An 18228-nucleotide genomic window follows, 5' to 3' on the forward strand; every position below is an offset into this window, starting at 1 on the left:
ACTGGGACTTAAATATTCTTTTTAAATCAGGATAACTTCCAGAGTGGCACCAAGTGAACTGAAATGTGTCTCCACACACTGTCCACTTAAGAAGTCTTTTTTTTTTTTAAGAAGTCTTAAATACAAAGATATTCTACATCTATTGGCAAAGAATATTGAACTTATAGCTGACTCCTACCATCCACTGAGAACAACAGAGAATGAAAACTTCATGTGATGGTGGTTTTAACATTGAAATGCTCAGCTCAATCAAGAACCCATGCCATTCATTACCCATTCAGCAATTATAAATCAATATTTTATGTTCCACATATAGGCAGGTTACTAGAGAAACAAAGAAAAATGTTGTTTTTCTCAAGAAGTTCTAAGAGCCCAGAGACTGATTTCTGTGCCACATGGCTCTCTGTATTTGATTTGTTTTTGTTTCTTCCATTAAATTATTATGACCTTCATAAATCATTATAAGCACCAGAAAGCGTACTAAGTTCTTAACTGCCTTTCCAAGGTATGTTATATTTAAGCCCATAGTCCCTCTCTCCTCACTTCCTACCCCAATTATGGAATGTGGTCTTACTCTGTTTAAAAAAAAAAAAAAAAAAAAAAAAGAATTTATATATATATATATATATATATATATATATATATAGCCAAATTCTGTATATCAATAGAAACCCTTTCCCTTGGCCACAGATGAAATGACTAAGGATGGGCAAACTATTCTATAATTGACAATTTATGAGTTAAACAATGGCAACCTGTGTGGCTTTGGGAAAAGGCTTTATCCAACTATGGACAAAGATGATTGGTTAAGTTAGTCACAAACTTTCTCTGGGTAATTTGACCCAGTGAAACAAACAAACATAAAGTTTACTGTAGCAAGCTGAAGCAAGAAAAGATACAGAGGAAAGATAGTATGTAGGAACTAAGTGGCAAAGCTATGAATAAACACCATGACACAGAGAAAAGAAGAGAAATAATGATATACAGTCATTGTGGCTGAAGAGATATACAGAGAGAATGGCAGGCTTACTTTTTCTAATTATATCAGAGCTGCAAATTCCTGGAAAAGCAAAAGCCCTGACTTTCATGATCTCTGAATTGGCCATGCATCTACCCCTTGGATTTCTCTGTTACTTCTCCATTATAGTCTTCTAATATATGTTATTTAACATGAACTTAGTGAGTTTCTGTCTGTTTTTGAAATAGTCTAAAATATTTCATTATCACAAATGTGAAAAATATCTACAAAATGCCCTAATGAGTTACCAAAACAGAATTTAGGTGTTTGGTCCTGAAGGGTTTGCAATATATTGTCAGAAATAGAACGTGCATAAAGGAGAAGATAAATCACAACTAATGAGCATATATATATATATACACATACGATCCATGATTAATAATTTCTCAATGATCTTTAGATATATCCAAGAATGAGGATTGTTGTGACATATACCTGAATGCAGCAGCTGTAACCCTGTGTGTTCAGGGAGAATGCCTTCTCAAGAAGAAATGTGCATGGCATTTCAAAGAGGAAGAATTCAGAACAAGGACTGAAATATGAGAAATTATAGATAAATATTTTAAGAAAGATAAGAGAAACTTAAAAAAGGTTGAATGCCAGCTAAGTTGTTGGCATTACTCTAGAATTCATCACATATATGATCTTACTTAATCCTTGTGAAAGACTCTGGGAAGTAAATATTCTAAACTACAAAAATTAATTTAAAAAAAAAAAAGAAAGTGGGACTCAGGGAGTTTGCAGTAACTTCTCCAAAGTCAAGTTACCAGGTGAAATTCATTCCTTTCTGGCTATAATCTTCTCATTTCTTTAATTTAACCAGAATGCCTGCTCTTTATATACAATAATTGTCTACTGTCAGAAAAAGCATAAAAACCTCATGCTCACAAGAACCCTTGACTCTTGATTCTTGTTGCCTTTACTTTTATCCAGAACTTTCTAGAAAGGAAATCCCTGCCAAATTGTAAGTGATTTCAAAGAAGGAACTATCTTCACCTAATAACATGGGTTCTGGGAATTCTGGTAGGTGGTCAAGATGTGTATGTTGAACAAATGCTTTAACAGACATTTATACTTTACAAACATTATCACAGATTATCCTAAATCAACATTAGCTATCCACATGCAGATTTGCTTGGGTTACTGCAGTTGCGAAAAAATAGATTTCCTAACTATTTCTGGAGATGCTAAGCCAATTAAAATTTAAGCCTGTGGGCTCTAGAGACAGTATTCTGTATTTAAAACTTGACGGCCACTTCATAGTTGTGTTGCTTTAAGCATGTTATTCAACCTTTCTAGTCTCAGTTTCCTCAACTATAATGAGTTAATAGCAGATAATGGTATGTTTTGTGTGAATATTACATGAGTTGATACTGTGAAATATTTAAAACAGTGTCAGGAAAATGATAAGCAGTCAATAAATTTGAGCTATTTCAAAAGAATTCCAATGGTTTTCATTCCATATTACTCCTATTTTTTTTTACCCCTTAGTGAAGGGCAGGCCTTTCCCAGATCAGATATGACTTACCAGAGGATTTAACAGAACCCTATAATGTGACTGTATTCATATGTCTGTTGGTGGGGGTTTGGGTGGGGGAAGAGTGTTATCTTTGTCTTGAAGGACCTGACACAAGGTAATAGATATCCTACTTTTGAAAAGGAGCCTTCTGTAAATGATCAAATAATAAATATTTTATACTTTGTGAGCCTTCATCTCTGTCACAACTTTTTAACTCTGTTATTATACCATAAAAAACAGTCACAGAAAATAGGTAAACAAAAGAATGTGGCTATGTTCCAGTAAACTTTATTGACATAAACAGGCAGTGGGCCAAATCTGGCCCCAAGAGTTAGAGTTTCCTGACTTCTGCTAGAGATAATGACAGGCTGCACAGTGTTCACATAAGTACACAGTTGGGATAACTGCTCCCCAAATATACCTTGAATATACCTATATCATCAGGGGCAGATCACTTAAATTACATGATCAGAGTTTCTCATTTGTGAGCTGGAATAAATGTTTCATGGACATCTTTTCAGTAAGTCTCTACTAACTTTTAATATCCAAAGGCCTGGAAATCCCATGTAACAAAACCAAAATTACTCTTCTATTAAGATTGCTAAGTTTTCCCTTCCTTTCCTTCTAAAGGAAATCCTGCTTTGCTTACTGATGTTCTCCTCCCCAACCTTACTTGACTGATGATTTTGAGATTTTTATAATATGGAGTAGGTAGAAAAAGGTGAAGATAGGAGAATAAGATGGGCATGTTTGCTAGGGCTCGATAAAATAGCTTTGTGAAAGGTTCCAAAGTAAGAAATGAGGAAATACCTATAACGTAGAATAGAATAGAATAGAATAGCAGAGCAGAAGTGGAACGGTGATGATGTAACATATTTATTCTTTTCACTGTGTCTGAAAATTGCAAAGAGAAAAGGTTATTTTGATTTATTTTGTTTTTTGGGTTTTTTTTTTTGTTTTTGTGATTTAAATAGTTTATGTTCTAAAAATGTAATGCAGAGGTTATAGGAGTGTATAGAGGTGACACATCTTTACCTTAACCATGTTTTTTACCTTCTGTACAAAGGTAAAAATGTTCGTTAACCTCATAGTTAGTGATGTGAGACAGAGGTTGGCAAACTTTTTCTCCAAAGGGCCAGATGGTAAATATTTTAGGCTTTACAGGTCACAAAAGATCTCTGTCACATTTCTGTTCTCTTTCAACCCTTTAAAAATGCAAAATCCATTGTTGACTTGCACCATACAAAAAGAGACTGGGCCAAATTTGCTTGCCTGCAGTAGTTTCCCAACCTCAGGGATAAAATACCTATTTTCTGACCTGTCTGGGAGACTGCTCCCTTCTGGCCCTTTGACAGTCTGCTGCCTGAAGTAGAGAAAGACCTTATTTACAATTGAATGTGGCCTGGGACGAAAGTAGAACTGGAGAGTTCCTGCTCATTTTTCTTGCTCATTTTCTATTCACTCATTAAATAAGTTTGTTGAGCACCCACAATATACATTCCTAAATATCTTTGTTTTCCAGTGTTTCTTTCTTAAACACATGGTTCCTGTAGTTTCTCTCAAGCTGTAATTATCAGTTCCTTATACTCATGTTTTTGGGCAGATCACGAATAAAATCTCTACTAGCACTCAAAAGAACTCATGATTATAAAAAATGAATCTAGCTGACAATGATATTCTTTCACCTGATATACATCCTTCTTCAAAATCATAACCTAGATGAGGAAAAATATGTAACTAACTCTACTTAAAAAGATACTTCTTTTTCCTCCCATAGGCTGAAGCTTAACAACAACAACAAAATATTCTCAAACCTAGAACATCTACCACATAGTTTCTTTCATTTTCATAGTTCCTTGTCATGTTAACAGAATATCTGGATCCAGATAGGGCGTTTCATAAACTTTCAATTTCACCCATAAAACAATACATTAAGGGGTGAATACTACTTTCAAAGTACCTTATATTCCCGCATTTCATGAGAGGTCATGATTTTGCTTCTTCAGATTGAAAACTGTAACTGCCAGCTTTCTGACTATTTCTGCTATTTATCTTAAGTGAGAAAAATCTTTCAAAGTGGCCAAAAGGAGCCACAACTTCAGTATTAAAATATACAAGTTTTATATTATATTTATATTATTTATATATAATATATATAAATAATATAATATATAATATATAAATATATAATAATAATATATATATAATATATATTATATAACCCCATTCCAGATCTTTGGTATAGACATCAGCTACAATAATCTACCCACACCATAGAGACATGGCACATTTTATAATTAGAAGTGTTTGTGATTTTTCTTTGGACCATGTAAATAGAAGGAAATGCCTTGGAAAACAACTTTATTCATTCTCTCATTTCTCTTAAATACACATGTGCACAATCAGTTCTTCCTTTGATCAACTCCATGAAGAGAAAAAAAAGAGTGGACCAAAGTTATTGCCTCCACTCCCCTCATTGTGCCCTTCTCTTTTTCCTTTCCTTGCATTCCTGCTTAGCTAGTTTGTCCCTCTCCATCTGCAGCTTGTCCTATCCTTTCTTCCTTCGGGACTCATCCCAAAGTGAGACTCACTCCAGTTTTCCAACATTGAGGACATCTTCCACATTGGTGTTTTGGAATAAAGATGTATCAGAACCAAGATTCATCGTGGTGGTATCTGAATCATCCTTCTCATCCTTCTCGTCTTCTGCATCTGTCACAGCAGTATACTGACTGGGCTAGGAGTGCAGCTTTATCTGCTTCTCCCCTTCTGACACCATCCTGGGCTTCACCACAGTCTGCCTGCTTCTAAATTTAGGTGGCAATAGCCTGTATCTCATCTTTTCTCACCTTGGTGAGAACATCCCAACTTTCCAACGACCATTGTTCCACAATTTCCTTGAAGATGGTAAGAAGAGAATCTTCTTCCAAGAAGGCAGAGAGGACACCCTGCAGAGCATCAAACTTCTTTTTCTCCTCCTCTTGCAGGATACCAAGATGTAGGAGCCCTAAACGTCTCAGTACATTCCCAGCACCTGGAACTGTCCATCCATCCATGATTCAACCCAAAGCCACTGCCCCCGCCATCATCACAAAATCTTTCTGGGACTGGACCACATGAATAATGGCTGCTGCTTCTTCTACTACTTCTACTAGTACTAGTACTACTTCTTCTTCTTCCTCCTCCTCCTCCTCCTCTTCTTGTTGTTCTTGTTGCTGTTGTTGTTGTTCTATCTTCTTCTTCTTCTGGAAAACGACTTGTTAAATATCACACATTTCTAATCATGCTAGTGCATCCCCAGGTTGATTAGTGAGGATGCCAATGAGGATGCCAATATTACATATTGGCATCCATTGGAGTGGATATTACATCCATTGGAGTGGATGTAATTGTGATTTTTTTAAGCCTGATTTTTGGTTGACAGACAACAGTTTCAGAGAAAACAATAATATTGGGCAGCCTGGCACATTTATACAAACTTGAAGAACATTTCAGTATTCCAAAGTGGGGTAATACTAATGATGGCTCTTGAACAAAGGTTATCCTCTTTCTCAAAACAACATTTTTTTCAAGTTGCATCCTTACAGTTGAGTTACTGCATATTTGAAATCACTCTTTATGAGTTTTTGATGCTATCTTATTCCATTGACTATACTGAGAAGTTAAAGATTTTTTTTCTTACTAATATTGGCACATTTTTTGGTTGTTTTGCTGCATTTCTGGTAGATCTCTAATATGTTTCTGGTTCTGATAAAGTTTTATTAATAAAATAGACATTTTTTAGTATTGCAAATTATTTCCTAGACCTCAAAAGGCTTGGAAGCATTCTTGGTAACTTTAATAAGAGTATTTGTCCCAGTATAATTAAAGATGGTTCTCATCTCCAGAATCAATTCTTAAAAACTTCGTTTGCACAGCAATAGTCCTATGCACCTAAGGCATTCCACAATTCCAATTGTGGAATGAATAAGTAAATGAGTAGTTGTGGGGAATGACTTACATATAAAGCAAACAGTAACAACACTAAATTTGCACAAATTCTCACTAAACAAATCTTAATAGGACAAGCCGATGGTGAAGTGTATGATACCCTGGAACACTGAGTTTCCTGAGGTTTGGGGCAAATCACATATTGCTTGCTTTCAGGATTAGTCTATATATTATTTACCATCATGCTTAACAATCAACTGGTTGTTGTGTGGAGTGTGGGAATAAGACACACCAAGAACCCTAAATTAAAATATCTCCCCCCCCTTATCTCTCTAATGTCACATTCTATCTGCCAGGATTATACACTGGTTACTGAGTATCTCTGCAACCTTCTTTTCTCTCTGCTCACCTTTGGGATTCTCCTCCTGTGAGAAAGTAATGTCTCTTTAGAACAATCGCTCCTAAATTAAACTTTTATTTTCCAGGGGGAAAGGTTAATAGTGTTTTGAATGAAAACAAAACACTAGGCTCACTATTGTTATAAACATGCTAATGTTAAGCCACTATCATGTTGTTCTACTTCTCAGAAATAAATGCTTTTTCAAATGCTGAGAGTATTCTCTGTTGTAGAGCAAAGGTCTTCTCTACAGATAATACTACTGGGAGCTAAAGCAGACACAGATATTGAAATGGTGATACTTTATTCATGACCATATGCTGCTACTGCTTTCTGCAGCAAGGCATGTATAAATGTATTACTTTTTTTCTTCCTCTGTTTCAATGGATTCATAGTTATCAAAAGTACATGTAATAAGTAGATGAATGATAAGTAATCTAATATTCACTGATTGATATTTAACATTTTCTATATTACTCTCATCCTGCATGGGTATATGAAATGTACTCATGAGAAAATGTGATTTAGAAACTAAGTATAATAAGTATTTTTTCACTTATAACTTACATGAAAAAGTTATGATTTCAAAATATTAGAGATACTATATTTAGAACAAATCCATAGTACAGGGAGAAAGACAATGGATCTGAAAGAAATATAAACTTAATCAACATCTACTGAGTTCACACTATGTGTAATGTACTTTAAAGATGGTTAATACTTAAGAATTTAGAGACAAATTAAAAATTATTATGATCGGGGCACCTGGGTGGCTCAGTGGGTTAAAGCCTCTGCCTTCAGCTCAGGTCATGATCCCAGGGTCCTAGGATCAAGCCCCGCATCAGGCTCCCTGCTCAGCAGGGAGCCTGCTTCCTCCTCTCTCTCTGCCTGCTTCTCTGTGATCTGTCAAATAAATAAATAAAATCTTAAAAAAAAATTATTATGATCTCCAGCCATATCAATTATTTTAAAAAATATAAATGTTCTAAGCACACCAATTAAAATATAAAAACTTTCAGATTGGTTTAAAATGCTATTGAAAAAAACCTTACTTTAAATAAAAAGACATAGCTTGGTTAAAGGTAAAAGTGCAAGAAAATGCATAAACTGTAAGTACCAACCAAAAGAAAGCTGAAGTGGATATTTTAGAATCAGACACAGTAGGTTTTAGAAAAGGGATGAAGAGAGACATTCCACAGTGAAATGTGGGTCAAATCACCAGGAAGACATAACAATCTTAGATGTGTAAGCACCTAACACTAGAGCTTGAAAATACATGCACCAAAAACTAATACAACTGAAAGGAGATCAAAAAGTAAATCTACAATCCTAATTGCAAACTTCGATGTTCTTTAACAATTGATAGGAAAATCAGGGAGAAAATCAGTAAGTATATAGGAGGGTTGAGTAAGAATATTAACTAACTAATTGGCATAAATAAAACACTCCATCCAACAAGAGCAGAACGCCTATTATTTTCAATTGCTTTAAGGAATAGTCACCATAATAGACTATATGCTTGGTCATAAAATAAGCCTGCAAATGTAAAATAAAAAAAATACATAAATAATGTTTTTATCCATAACTTATTAAAGTAGAAATTAAAAATTTATTTATTTATTTATTTATTTAAAGATTTTATTTATTTATTTGACAGAGATCACAACTAGGCAGAGAGAGAGGGGGAAGCAGGCTCCCTGCTGAGCAGAGAGCCCGATGTGGGGCTCGATCCCAGGATCCTGAGACCATGACCTGAGCCGAAAGCAGAGGCTTAACCCACTGAGCCACCCAAGTGCCCCTAGTAGAAATCAAAAATTTTTAAAAAATCTAAAAATTCTCCAGTATTTATAATTAAATAATACATTTACAAATAATGCATTGATAAAATAAGAAGTCCAAAGGAAAATTAGCAGCACTTTGAATTGGATAAAATTGAAAACCCAACATATCAAAATTTGTGGGATGTAGTTAAAAAAGCATATAGAGGGAAACTTATAGTGTCTAATGATTATATTAAGAAAAGAAGAAAGTCTCAAATAAATTATCCAAACTTAGCTTACATCTTAAGAAACTAGAAACAGAAGAACAAGCAAAAGGAATGAAATAAAGATAAGAGCAGAAATAAATAATTTGGAGAGTAGAAAAAAATAGAGAATTTAATGAAACCAAAAGACACTTGGGGGTGCCTGGGTGGCTCAGAAGGTTAAGCCTCTCCCTTTGGCTTAGGTCATGGTCTCAGGGTCCTGGGATCTAGCCCTGCATCATGCTCTCTGCTCAGCAATGAGCCTGCTTCCTTCTCTCTCTCTGCTTGCTTCTCTGCCTACTTGTGATCTCTCTCTGTGTCAAATAAATAAATAAAATCTTAAAAAAAAAAAACCTGCAATAAACTAGTAATAGAAAGCAATATCTTTACTAATAGATGGAATTTACAAAAAGCTTATAGCTAACTTTATACTTAATGTTCAAAGACTGAAGGCCCTCTTCCTCTAATTAGAAACAAGGCAAGGATGTCTGTTCTTATTACTTCTTTTTAAGTCTTATTTTATGTAATAATAAAATTGGAAAAAGAGACCCCCAGATAGAAAGGAAGAAATAAACTGCCCTTTATTCATAGACAACATAACTGACTACATATAAAATCTGAAGAAATCTGTATTTTTAAAAAAAGCTAGTTAAATAAGAGTTGAAAGAGTTTATGGCTGTAAAATACAGGGTTGGCATACAAAACTGAGAGGTATTTCTATTTTTAAGATCTTGATTCTTGCCAAATTTATCTATAAAATCAAGGCATTTTGTAGTATAATAAAAATATATAACTGGTCATAGGCAAGGCCCAAGGAGGTCTCCTGAGTTTCTTTGTGCTAAGAACACTGCAAGCACAGACAACCAGATTCTGAAATCCTCTTCCATGTGACCTCCTGCAGAGGAATGTCATTAGGATTCCCAAGAGACAACTATGGACCTTTCTGAACTATGGAATATGACATCATTGTTAAAATAATAGGGTTTTTTTTTGTCGTTGTTGTTGTTGTTGTTGTTTTGTTTTTCCCATTCATTTGGCAGGGAAAGAGAGAGCACAAGCAGAGGGAGCAGCAGGCAGAGGGAGAGGGAGAAGCAGGCTCCAGCTGAGCAGGGACCCCAAAGAGGGACTTGATCCCAGGACCCTGGGATCATGACCCTAGCCAAAGGCAGACACAACAGACTGAGCCATCCAGGTGCCCTAAAATAATAGTTTTGACAATTATTCCCAAACACCAGTTTCTGCACTGATGAGAAATTCTTGTGTACCATGAGTCTTCTGCAAGTTTGTCACATTGGATGTCAACTTTTTTTTTTTTTAATGTGGGTATTAGTATATTTATATTAATATGATTATTAGTATAAAGAATTGTGCCACCACCATCACAATTTTATTTTAAATCATTTCCATGACCCCAAAAAGATACCTTATGCCTATTTGTATTCGCTCCCCAGTCCCATCATACCTGTCTTCTGCCCTAGGCAAGCACCACGTTACTTCCATTATCTATTCTGGACACTGGATAAAATGTAACTATACACTGTAGTGTCCTTGGTATTTGCCTTTTTTCACTTACCCTGATATTTTTGAGGAAGTTAAAAACTACATAACATATAAATTATACTTGTCAGATAAGGATATAATTTCTACTTTTTTATTTTTTTAATATTGCATTTATTTATTTGAGAGAAAGAGAAAGAGGTTGAGAGAGAGAACACAAGGAGAGAGGAGGGGCAGAGGGAGAGGGTGCAGACCCCTGCCCCTCAACAGGGGGCCTGATGTGGGGCTGAATCCCAGGACCCTATGACCATGACCTGAGCTGAAGGCAGATGTTTAACGAATTGAGCCACCAAGGCTCAGTTTGTTTTGTACAAAAGATTACTCCCAAAGGTTTCAGTTCAATTTTCTCCAAGACAGTAAATAAATTTTATCTAAATTGGAAAAAAAATCATGAATCAATGTGATATGCTATCTAGTAGAGGAGGTATATAAAATACCATGAAAGCTTTGTGAATGGGGCCATAATTGGGGGTAGAAAGACATGTCACGAATGAGCTCCTAAATATCAAATATATAGTTATCTCCTTCAGTTTGTCTGTTCCATCACACATTGCTTAAAATATTATTAATCAATTTCAACTAATTCACCAACACTTGAAAATTGGGTGTTTTTACATCAAAATATAGATTCATCTCTTCTCTTAAAATACCAGAATGTAAGGCAACACTTGGTTTCTCCATATACAGAGCAAAAATTAGCTGGATATGAGCAGTAGCTAATATCATAACATAAAATATATGTTATATATATATATATATGTATATAAATATATAATATCATAACAAAATATATGTTCTTTGATATTTGCAGAAAACAGGTGTTACATATTCTTGATTCCTCCCTGGTGGTTAAGCGCTTGGGGAAAAAAAATAATTTGTTCTAAAAGAAAATGCATTATCAGCACTGTAATTAAGAGATTCAGATTGGATCCTGCAGCGAAAGTTAAGGGGGACTGAACTTGATACTTCTGAATTAACCTGGAAAGGATTTAAAGTACCCACAAGTTAGTAACCACCATGGTTCCTAAAGGAAGCAAGTGGAAATCCTCTCTGAAGGGAATTGTTGGAAAGTAATTCTTTGTGGTTCTCCTATTTCTGTGTATCTTATGAGTAGCAGCCCTGTGTTATAAACTGTCTTTTCAAGGGAGTTTATATACTGAAAAGCTTTAGATCTGTCTTTGAAAGATAGATATGGCACCTCCTTAATGAGTGAAGATGATGTTTGTATAGCATTCAACCCAATAAAGGCAAGCTTTTCCTCTGGATCACAGGGCAGGCATGCTTACTGACCATCATAAAGTGTCAGGTCCCCTAAGGTCAAGGTTTCTCTCACATAACACACTACATGTGCAGATATCACCTGACACTCTTCACATGTCCTTGTAAGAATGTGGACTTGGGAAATCTGCATAAGAAAATGGCTACTGCTACTACTGTGAGTAATAAAGTCTTGTCTCTGACCCAAGAATGTTTTATCTTCTGCCAGCATCTATGAAATTGTGGCAGGCTCAATTAATAGCTTGAATGTAGAGTAAAATGTCAGACCCTTCACAGTTTTAGCTTTTTAAAGAAACATTTGGCTGTAACTATTAACATTCAAAATGTCTATGCAATTGGGTCAAGACATTTTATTTCTAGGTATCTAATTTAGAACCATATTCTCTCAAAGGCATAAGGGCACACTAGGATATTTATTGTAACACTGTTTAAACCTAAATACATACACAGGATAACTATTTTGGCTGAATTATAGGATATCTATCAGTTATATGTCATTCCATATAATGTCTTATAATTTAACCATATAACTATAATGGCTAAATTATAAGACATCCATTGTTTATATGAAGTAAGATCAAGCTATATATACTTAGGTGGAAAGATTTTCTGGACATTTATTTGAGAAAGGAAAGCAAACACAAGAAATGCAAACTTCTGGTATAAAACCATGTTTATAAAAATATTCACGATATTCCCTCTGTGTGTATATATTTATAATTGTATGCAATATACATACAATATAATTGCATATATGTATACATATATGTATAATATCCAAGAAGTTGCCTACTAAACTCTTAATATTGTAACTAGAGAGAGAATTGCAATTGGGAAGTGACTCTCCAGTGGTCAAAGGGTTTAATTTATCAGAAATGATTAAATTTTTAACAGATATCAATATATTTACATAAATCAACATAAACGTGTTTATGTAGATGTTATGCAATTATTAAAAAAAATAACAAATACTCATTACCCATTTATCCCCCAAGGACACTCATTGGGGTGATATTTTGTCTGCACATTGCATTTCTTTCTCTTCTTCCAAATAGTGATGTATTCTCTTTCATACTGTTCCTGATTTCTGTTATTTTGTCCCATAAATATATTTATTATTATCTATGTCATCATAATTTATTTTAGTTATTATTATTTACATTTATTATTATAATTCTGTATACTTGCAATAACATCAGAAAAGTTACTAATGATAAAAACCATTATCATAACAATTATGTCTAGGATAGCCCAGTGATTTAAAACCTCTTTGCAAGTATGTAGATCTTACATATTATGAGAGAAAATACAAGTTGATAAATTTTTGGTAATAAATTTAAACAAATTCAGACATTTTGTAGAGTTGCTCATTTGAACATCTTAACCAATTCCACTCCTACTGAGGCTTTTAAACATGTTCACCAACAGAAATATACAAATATATGTATGGTAGTATTGTTCATGTTATTAAAAAGTTGGAAACAGCTGAGATTTGCATAGACAAAATAATGGGTACAAATCTTCATAGTACAGAGGATTTATGTAATAGTGAAAAAGAACAAACTGTGGTTTCATAAAAAGGTGCAGATAATTCTTACAACCATAATATTGAGAGGAAAAAGCAAGTAAGAGATAATACTGGGTATGATGATATTTTAATGAAAAAAGTTGTGTGTATGTTTATGTGGATAAATATGTGATGAGACTTCATAATAGCCAAAACAATGATAAACACAAAGCAGGTCATACACATATTTATTGGGGACAGGTGATAGAAGAGGTAAGGAGCCACATCCAAATAAATGCAATCATATTGGTGATATTTTAGCTCTTCACTTTGGTGCTAGTTCATGATTAATAATTTCCTTATTTGCTTCATAATTTGCAAATATATCCAGCAGGAACATTTATAGTCTGTCATATGTCTCAAAATGTTACACACCCACGTAAAAATACCTTGCATATCACCAATCATCTTTATGTTGAACAAATGTCTGTGAATAGTACTTGTTTTTGTTTTTGTAAGAAGATACCTTAACTTCTGCCCTGTTGGGCCTTGTGTTTTGGAGGTAAATAACATAATCTTCTGTGTTAAAGCCCATGTGACCACATGCAAAGCAACATGACAATGTCTTCTTGAGTAACTCTTAACCGGGCAGTAGGTATTTGCTTAAAAGATGCATTTCCACAATTGGGAATTATGGTTTAAGAATAAAAATATTTCATACCAGGAAACAGCATAGGTGCTACTGGGAGCTTCATGCTGTGTAATAGAAGTGAGGATTATTTTTTTATGGCCCATGGTTTCTATGAATAGAATCAACCAGACACCAATTATCACCTCATTGAAAGGATAAGTCACTGTGACTTCTACAGCTGAGATCAAACTCATTTCTTTTGCAATGCGAATTAATTAGAGTTAGAGAGAGCTATACTGAAGGGTTAGGACGCACTGCAAATTTAAAAAAAAGTCTATATTTTAAGGAACTAAGGCGAAAATGTGTTCTAATTAGCGTACAATGTTAATAAGCAATGATCTTATTTATACACAAGTACTTTAAAGAAATACTTTAAAAAAAATTAAACAAGCCATAAAAACTATTCTTTTTGTGATGACTGTCATTGAAGAAACACAAAAATTCAGCAGGTGTATTATTTATTTTTAACTGGCAAGCAGACTCTACAGAAAAGGTTATCTTTACTTGAAAGTGTATTCCTCGGTGGTGAATAAAGAGAGATGGTTGGCTTCTTATCATAGCTCAAAAACATATCAGATAAATATGCCCACCAGCCTATTTGGACACAGCAGTAGATATTACCATCTGCTCCCAAATATGCCTGCAACCCTGTAGCTCTTCCATTTTGGCACCCGAATTTATGGGAAAGAGAATGACGTCCTAAGATATACTTATTTCTGAAAAGAGCCTTGAAAATGTATCCCTAGTGACACAGAGTTGTGTAAATAGCTGGGTTTACTTCAGTCACCACTGTTTTTGTGCCGGCAATACCATTCCCACAACTATTTTTTCATGTTGGGATAGAATGACATGAGCCAGAAAATTTAATATCCTATTAGAATAAGCAGGTAAACAGAACATTGCTCAGGAAGATGATCCCCGCATTTATTTGTTTGTACCAAATAAATGAAAAGAGCAAAACAAAGGAAAAATCTGACTGCAAGAATGGACACTGTTAGTGTCTTTACAGATAAGATAAAGAGTCCAGTGAAAATGGCAGCCACATTCTGAAGGGAATGTTTCTGTCCTGCATTCAGAGACCTGAATCCAGGTTCATTCGTTCTTTCATATTATGTTTTGTCAGGCTTAGATATAAGAATCCATAGCAAACTCACAGTGACATAATGTATAGTTCCTAATCTCATATTATATTTCCAACTTGGGTTTCCAAATTCTTATTTGCACGGTGTGTATAAACACCACAGTAATTTCATTAAGAATTTATAATGCATTAATTTGATTTCACATACACATAAGTTCCTTGATGTGATTACAGGTTTATTTTGTTAATTTTTATTATACTTCGTTATCTAAAATAATAAAGAAGGAAATGTTTATCTTTTTAATTTTCTTAATAGGAGAAAATAAAATTTAATAGCATACATGTGGGAATCTGCACAGACATGGAAAATCCAAAGATACTCAGGCAAAATGAAGTATATAAGGTTTTTTTTTTCTTAATTACACAGAAAGAGGTGCTGGTCCAGTATTCAATGTGAAGAAATGTAATTGACAAGGAGGGACCCAGCAAGGCCTGTTTGGTCAAAGAAGGTAATGTTGAAAAATCATAGCACATACAAGAAGTTAATATGAAATTGGAACCAATTGGCCAATATAAAGGAGAAAGAAAGAAAGAGGGAGGGAAAGAGAGAGAGAGCAAGACAGTAAGAGCTTCAAAAAAAAAAAACAAAAAATCACCAATTATGTTCAGCAAAAACAAACAAACAAACAAAAATAAAACCAAAAAAACCCTAGTATTGTCATCATAATGAAGTATCTTTGAGAGCTTAAATTGATGCTTGTGAATCCAACTGCTGGGTGAAATTTGGGATGGGTAGGTTCTTATTTCTTTATTTCAAGAAGACAGATAGAACATTAATTATAGACAGATGATGTTCTTGAATGAGCAGAAGGATTTTCTGGCAGCTCTATAAAAATACACCTGTGCAGATATGATTAGTATCCCCCACTCCCATAACATCAAGAATAGAGATGGAAGAGGATTCTTAAGATTTTTTTTTTAAAGATTTTGTTTATTTATTTGACAGAGAAAAAGAGACAGTGAGAGAGGGAATACAAGGAGGGGAGTAGGAGAGGGAGAGGGAGAAGTAGGCTTCCTGCAGATGTGGGGCTCGATCCCAGGGTCCTGGGATCATGACCTGAGATGAAGGCAGATGCTTAACAACTGAGCCACACAGGTGTCCCAAGATATTCTTGATGCATTAAAGAGGCAGCAGAGCAGGGTGTGATGATATAACCACAGTGTCTGCACAAGATTGTCATAACTGACTCTTATAAATTAGGGAAACTAATATGCGAATTATTATAATTTGTAGCACCTGATTAAAAAGAATTCTGAAGCATTAAAACCATGCTCTTATCCACAAACAACTTGAGGAGCTAAAGACATGATATGCATCTGTCACTTATGCATGTTACTCTACTCAGTTATTCCTAAATAACCATATTATTAATCCACATGTGCAGTCGGTGAGAATATTTTTACTCTAAATCTTTACTGTGGGAGGAAATTATTCCTTGACTGTACATATAGAAACTCCAGTATCAATTATTCCAGAATTCCGGGCTTACAAATTTTTTTAATATTTTATTCCTAAGGCTCCTATCCTAAGTAATTGATAGGAGCTAAATACTGATACTCCCTGACATGAAAAGGCTATGATGTGCATTGACTTGTATGGTCTTTGAAAGATAAACAAACAAGCAAACAAAAACAACAACAGCAAAGCCCACAATGCTTTGGGGGTTGATTTGATTTAATACTTATGAACAATGGTTAAAAAAAAATGAAGCATCTGCCAAGACAATATACTTATTGATGTCTCAAAGGCAAGGATATAGAACTTCCTTTTAAATTTAAATATCTTCCTAGTCTTATACAAGATTATTGAGGATCACAGCTGGGATTTTATTGCATATGTTTTACAAATATCTAGGGTAGAGTCACCACTCTATTTTTAATGTTTATTTATTTTTAAGAGAGTCTTATGAGAGAGTATTTCCTTTTACCCAGATAAAAAAGTAAGAAAGAGGAAGTCATGATGTGCCTTTATTTTTTTTTTTGAAGTAAAATTGATATGTAACATTATATAATATGACCACCAATAGGTAGTGCCTGGTAGGGACAATGATCTAAGCAGAAGAAAATGGCCAATTTGAGCCACTGAACAAAAATCATGCTGCTGGAACTGTGGCTTCTTCCAACTCACTGGAAGATAACTGCCAGCAAAGGAGTATAGAGAGAGGTGGCCTTCAGCCATTTGGCATTCACCAGCACGTAGGCCAGATTTGCTCCAAGAGCCTAATCACCACTAATCAGCCAGATAACAACTCACCCTCTCATTGATTTGGAACTGAAAGATTTACTTTCCCACCATGGTTACTTATTACATAAATAATTTAGCCTATGTGGAAAAATATTTTCTTAAATATACAAACTACAGTAGTTTTACAACGTGATCATATGTAGAAGTTACTTAGAAATGATTTGCTCCCATGGAACAAATTAGCATATTTAGTAAATTAACCTGGTGGAGACTTTTTCTTAACTTGAGGAACAGCATTTTGAGAAAAAGTAAAAACGTCACAAATGAAATAGCTACAAAACCAAAATGTGTGATTTTCTAGACTTTTTATTTCATGGGTTAGATAATTTTCTAAACACAGCTAGTAATTATTTTTCTTATAGTTAACCCTCAGAATTTGAGAGAAAAGGTTTAAGGGAATTTTTTTTTTTTATCATTTAATTTCATTGAAGAAGAGTTTGTTTTTTTTTTTTTTTTGGTGTGTTTCACCATATTAACTTTATGGACAGCTCAGTGATACTTTATGAATCATTTTAAGCAAATGTCTTTTAAAAAGGATCTATCAGACCCCTGCTTGAATTCGAATGAAAAATATTGATAACTCATTTTGGATTAAGAGGAAATGTGGAATAAATAAATAAATATGTGATGAATTTATTTAAGTTAAATGAAAATGTATTATTTTAAAGACTTTAATTGCTCACCATAGTTCTTGGCTTAAATTTCATAAAATAATGTGAAAAAATTGATTAGAGTAAATCTTTTCTTTAAGATATCCTATTTCCATAAAAAAGAAACAAAGAAACAAAGAAATTATAATATAAACCTTCTCCAAGTTTTGCAGGTACTGAAATTTTCCATTTGAAGATGAAGCAGCTCCCCTATACACAAAGCCATCACTGTAAATTGGTTTTGATAGGACAAAAGGAACTTTGAACATCAG

The 18228-nt window shown here is 34.2% G+C and overlaps 1 pseudogene; it reads right to left on the bottom strand.

Moving 5' to 3' along the window:
- Window positions 1-4992: 4992 nt before the first annotated feature.
- Window positions 4993-18228, bottom strand: part of LOC111156585 — a 32957-nt pseudogene continuing 19721 nt past the window's right edge.

This window comes from Enhydra lutris, unplaced genomic scaffold (assembly GCF_002288905.1).
Source record: "Enhydra lutris kenyoni isolate GAN:26980312 unplaced genomic scaffold, ASM228890v2 scaffoldscaffold47, whole genome shotgun sequence".
In the NCBI taxonomy this organism is placed as follows: domain Eukaryota; kingdom Metazoa; phylum Chordata; class Mammalia; order Carnivora; family Mustelidae; genus Enhydra; species Enhydra lutris.